We start from the raw sequence: 5,644 nt of genomic DNA, 5'->3' as shown, positions 1-5,644 counted from the left end.
GGGGCCGCCTGCCGTGGCAAAGCTGCCGTGCAGAACAAAGTCTGCGCATTTCAATGGCTCCTACCTGAAGCTAGAGACACTGGGTTTTTGCAACCCTTCAGCACAGACAAAAAGTTTTGGAGCGTTGCTGGCGCCACAGAGGTGTGCAGCCGCCCCGGGAATCGTTCTGCCTCTTCTCAGATAAGTAATTCATGCCTAGCGTGAGCCCACCCACTTGGTGGTGAGCTCCTGTTGAGGCTCGGGGACGCACCGCACCATTCATGCTTCACTCGAACCAATTCCAGCCCAGTGACGCGAATTCCTCTGTGACCTAAAAATACCTCTGCTCCTGGCCGCCGTGCCCTGATGGCGGCACTACCAGCCACTGACACAGAGCTGTGCGGCTGCAGCAGGCTTGGGACCAAGGCAGCAGAGCGTGCCGGACGGCGCAGGGCTGCTGCGGGGCGGAGGCTGAGCAGAAGTGTGGTCCCTGTCCCCTTGGTGCCTGGCTTTTCTCCTCCTAGCTGCAAGGAGCCTTTGCTTTCTGGAGCACTGAGCTCTGTGCCGGCTCTGCACCGCCTGAGAAATGGGGCTGAAGTTGTGTGCAGGAGACAGAGCAGCTAAACAGGGGATGCTGATTTTCTTCCAGGGAGAAACTGAAATTTGAACTTCTTTTTCTTTTATACCAAAGTGAAGCGGGCTTTGAACGGGGGTTTTTAGGGGGCTGGGATTTTATCTGTCAAAGCAGCTTGTGTATTTCTGGTAGGCCCAGAGTTGTCTGTCTGTCACCGTGCAACAGTCACCCCACAGCACCTCCTGTGTGAGCTGCAGGCTTTTCCCCAGGTTATTTCTTTTGTTCCTTCAAACAAAAAGGAGATAAACACAGTTCACCCGTGGGGATGCTTCTGTGCGAGGCTGTGCTCCCAGGCCTTTGTAGGTAACAGATCCAGCCTGTGCCCACGAGGCAAGCCGAACAGGATTGACTCGAGCTTTGATGGTTTGCACTGGGGATGGCAGGAAAAGCTCCTGTTCCTGGCAGCTCACCTCAGAACAGGGCACAGAACAGCCAGAAAATCTTGGCTGCTGCAGGCAGCCCACAGCACCACAAGCTGAAGCCCAGGATAAAGTGCCAGGCTGAGAGGTGAGGAGCTGGTACCCTGAAATGGTCAGAGCTTGCTACTCAGTCCCTGTCTCCAGGATCTTTGTTAAAGCAAAGCAAATCCCAGGCTTGTGAAGCTCTTCATTCTGGAGGAGGGATTTGGGGCTCGGGTTCCCGGTGGGGAGATCTGGCAGTGGCCCAAGGCTGTTCTTTAGGGCTGGAGGTATATGACTGTGGAGGAGCAAGTCTTTCTGGAGCGGTATCGTGGGGCCAAGGTGTGCTTAGGGTGCACAGCACATCTGGAATTCACTGGAGCTGCTCCGTGCATCTGCCTCTTGAAGAGGTTATGGAAGAGACCGTACTCAGAAATACGACTGGTAATGAAAATCAAGGTCATGGTTATACCCCAGCATTCTCACCTCTTACGAATCCAGTGCTCAATTAATTGATTTGGGGTTTTTTTAATGGAAAGAGAAGTATCCTAGTGGATGAAAACAGATCCCTAGGCTGTTATAGCTGAAATGATCTGGGCGCTGTTGGTGCAGTGATACCAACTGAGGTTTCCCCTGCAACTCAGCATGTGCCAAAGCTCCCTTTGCTGTGTTTACGCTGGTTTTCCAACATGCTAAGTTTGAGTAAATTTCAAATGACCACTACATTAACCTAAGATGTGCAAATCAGATTAGCTAAATGTTTTTCAAATTCTGCTTGCCCAACCCCATAGAGTGGCAGAGGATGAGCGGACTTGCCCAAGGACATCAAATGCCATTAAGGAGGCAATTAGTCACTGTGCTGCTCAGCGGTTCTGGGAACTTTGGGGTTATTGGATAATTACTGGTCCACAGTTTGGTGCGAAACAGCAGCTTTAGTGTTTGGAGTTGAGTAGGGCTTTATTGGTTTGCAGTGGTCATTTTGGTTCACAACACACTCCCCCCAGTAATTTGCTAGCACTAGAACAGAGAGAAATTGAATTTTCTTGCTGGAACAACCTGGGAGACGACCACACACGAGCTTCCCTGTGTGTGCAAATCCAGTAACCTGATTGTTTAATGTACTTCAGAACCCATGAATATTGCATGGCCTGGGAACAAATGTGCTGTCAGAATCTAGACTGAAGTGTCTCCCCCCCAGGTCAGAGTCTGCAGGAGTGTTTGGTACTTGAATGCGGCTCTTGGCCGGATGCTCGGAACCGTTCAGGTGTTGCCAGAAATGGCACGGGGATGCACTCAGCCACCACGGCATAAAATGCAGTCGTTAATCCTCCTTCCTGAGACTCGGCACTCGTTGCGAAATGCCACAAGGGCCAAGTTCGGGAGGGGGTCTTGTCAATGTTGGTTCTGCGGTGTGCGTATGAAGTCCCGTTGTTGGCAGCTGCTTGTCTTGGCACTTTGAGTTTGGAAGTGAAACTCTTAAGCTGTATGGGTAGAAGATTTAAGCACGTCCTTTGCTTTACCCGGAAGAAAAGTGCTGTTGAAAGGAATTAGATTACTTCAGTGCAAGGGCAACCTTGTTCAGCTCTTCTTCCCTGCATGCCTGTGTTTCCACATGTGTTATTTAGTTGTTGGTCTGAGGTGGGATAAAGAATTCTCTTTAAAAAGCAAAATCAGACAATAAAACTCCACAACCCTGAAAGGTGGACTGATGTCAGCGGCTTCCCTGGCCGTGGTGACGGGGAAATCTTTCCGTGTCCTTCCATTGTGCTTCAAGAGGGTTTCGAGACCGAGCATTGAGCCAAAAGCCAAAGCCCTGCAGGAAGCTGCCCAGCAAGGTCAGCTGTAGTCTGTGCCTCTTGCAGAAGGACTCGTGTGGCTCTGGTCTGCGGCGTCACCAGACCCCACATGTGTGGGGTGATGTGCCTGGGCAGCTCCTGCCTGTGCCGGGCACTGCCCAGGGCCATGGTGGGTGCTGTGCTCTCACTGGCAGGCAGCAGCCCTGTGCAGCGCTGGGCTGGGCTCTCTGCTCCCAGCACCCTCTGCCCGTTGTTATGATGTTTTGAAGGGCTGGGCTGTCACTCGGCGTTAGCGGTCCTGCCTTCAGCAGGCACAGCCTGGCACAGTTGCTTAGCAACTCTGCCCGAGCTCCAAAACCCCGACACGGGAGGGGTGGGAGCTGCTACCTGGGGGCGAGGGGGAGGCTCTCGCCAGTCCCCAAATCTGTGCTGAGAGAGGCAGGAGCAGTCAGCAAGCCAAGCATCAGCCCTCCAGCCTGCTCACAGTTGCTCTGGGTGTCTGGCTGAGACAGGGTATGTTTTGGTAGGGTTTCTAGCACTCTTCAGAAAGTGATTAAGACCTGACAAGGCAGCAGAAAACATGCTTTCCTAGGAGTCGCCCTACCTCAGTTTCCCTCCCTGCACCCCCCTATGAGTACATCCCTGCTCACACACCTGGCCCCTAGCAGAGACAGCGGCTGTTTGAACCACAAGAGGTGCCATCACGCAGTTGAAGGCTTTGGCCGCTCTGTGGCCCTAAATCGCACATCTCCAGGCAGCAGACACGCTCACCATCCCACCGTGGGATGGAGGTCAGCCCCACAGCTGCCAAAACGACAGCTGCCCGCTTGCAGCCCGACCCCCTGCCCTGCGCCCCCCCTTGCCGGGGAAGACCTTTGCTCTGACCACATCCCCTGCAGAGGGGGAGCTGATCAGCAGGGCTAGAGATTGGTGGAGAAAGTCTCGAGCCCTTGCCAGAAGATCTAGGATACAAGTCCAGAGGGGCCTCAGGTTGGTGAGGTTTAACTACAGCCTGTTAAAACTGGGCAAACAAAATCACGCTTCGCACTGCGTCCCTTGCAGGCGCGGATGTGCTCTCCGAGCCGGCTCTGCTGTTGGAGGCTGTGCCTTCGGAGAGCCCTGGGGGCTGCTCTCGCTGGCTGGGGGGGCACAAGGTAATGGGAATCTGGGTGCTGTACCCCTGCATGGGTCCCTCGCAGCCACGCTCCCTGCGAGCAGGGGGCTGCGCTGCGCTGCCCCGTTCCCCAGCCTGGGTGAGTTTGTTTTATAGAGGAGAAGAGGTGGGAGGAGGAGACAGAGGGAATGAGGGGGTTTAAGCAAAGGATCTCATTAGTTACTTATATCTGCCGGTTTCCATAGTAACTGGGGAAGAGAGGAAACCTAAATCCGAGTGTGGCTGAGTAGCTGGATGCCTGAACCCTCCTCAGCCTGCGTGCTCTGAAGTCTGGGGAGCAAAGGGGTTCAGTCCAGCCATGAGCGAAGGGTCCAGGCTGCCCCTGGAGTTGCTATGCAGCTCTAGTTGTCAGCTAGAAGTCGGGGGACGAAGGGTGTGCCCCCCAGCCATGAGCGAAGGGTCCAGGCTGCCCCTGGAGTTGCTCTGCAGCTCTAGTTGTCAGCGCTGCCCTGGGGAGTCTCTGCATCAGTGTGTGGATTTGGGGGGCTCGCTCTTTCCTGCTTTACCATTCCCTGGAGCATGAACAGACTGCTGTCCCCTGCCTGTGCACCAGCGCGGCTTGTGTCCATTCTCAAAGCCAGCACTGATGCTGGTGGATCTCGGTGTTTGGAGGTGCAGGGATGGATTAGAGCTGTGTGGTCACTTTGTGCCGCTTATCTGCTGCTGTCCTGCTCCTTGAAGTGGATCCCACGATGCCACTCTCTTGGCTTTCAGTGCATGTTGGTTTAGGGTCACTTCTCCCCCTTGCTTTGTGTTGAAAGCGCTCAACCTGCTGATGATGGCCCAGCACAGGCAGAGTGTTGCACCCTGTCCCGGCAGAGAGCTCGAACGAGTTAAACTTCTCCTGTTGGGCACCAGGAATGGGAATTTGCCTGGTGAAGTCATCCTCCCTTTGAGCCTTCCACCCAAAGCGTGAATGTGCCCCTTTCACTGGCATCCAAAGTCGGAGCTTTGCTCTGTGCCGGGCTGAGAACCCCCTTGGCAGCCGGCAGCTGCTGCTTTGGGTCTCTGTGTGCTGCCTGTCTGCCTCTGTCCTTGTTTCCTTGTGAGGTCCCTTAGAAGTAACGTGGTTACATCCCCAGAGGTGTCCGGGTGAAATCCCACAGGCATCTCCTGCCAGTGCTGAGGTCATGCAGCGTGTTAAAAGCGTATCACGGCCCTGTGCTACTGAGAGACAGATGGCTGTGGGGTGTTCCCCTTTCAAGTGATGGGTTTAAAAAAAAGACAAAGGAAAGGATTTTTACTGCCTTGTAGGACATCGTTTTGGCCAGAAGTGCCTGTGCGTGAGGGGGGAAGCAGGAGGGTGCTGTCGTGGCTGGGATGGGTCCTCCAAAGCAGGCACCCGAGCGAGCCTCAGGGTCTTCTGCGCCTTCATCTTCTGACTCTTGGCCACCTCCAGTTTAGCCCACCTGGGACTTGTTGGGGGTCAGAGATAAAGCAGAGCCCTCATACCCTCTGCAGAGAGCTGCAGACTCTCACCTTGGTAAGGGCAGGGAGTTGTGAGGGACCCAGAGCGGTGAGCAGTAAGAGGAAGCCCTGCAAGATGGGCAAATCCTTCACAAGGGATCAGCCTGAAAGGAACGAGGTGGGTTCATGAAGCAGATTGGGATTTTTTTTTTTTTTTTTTCCCCCAGTGTTATGTGTGCCTCTGCCCCCGGGGAAC

The 5,644-nt window shown here is 54.4% G+C and overlaps 1 protein-coding gene across 4 annotated transcripts in view; it reads left to right on the top strand.

Moving 5' to 3' along the window:
* Nucleotides 1-5,644, top strand: part of LOC104499680 (AP-2 complex subunit beta) — a 75,143-nt gene that overhangs the window by 67,401 nt on the left and 2,098 nt on the right. The window lies entirely within an intron of this gene.

This window comes from Buceros rhinoceros, unplaced genomic scaffold, assembly GCF_000710305.1.
Source record: "Buceros rhinoceros silvestris isolate BGI_N320 unplaced genomic scaffold, ASM71030v1 scaffold9899, whole genome shotgun sequence".
Taxonomy (NCBI): Eukaryota; Metazoa; Chordata; class Aves; order Bucerotiformes; family Bucerotidae; genus Buceros; species Buceros rhinoceros.
Note: the sequence above shows the minus strand (reverse complement) of the source record. Positions and strands in the feature narration are given on the sequence as shown.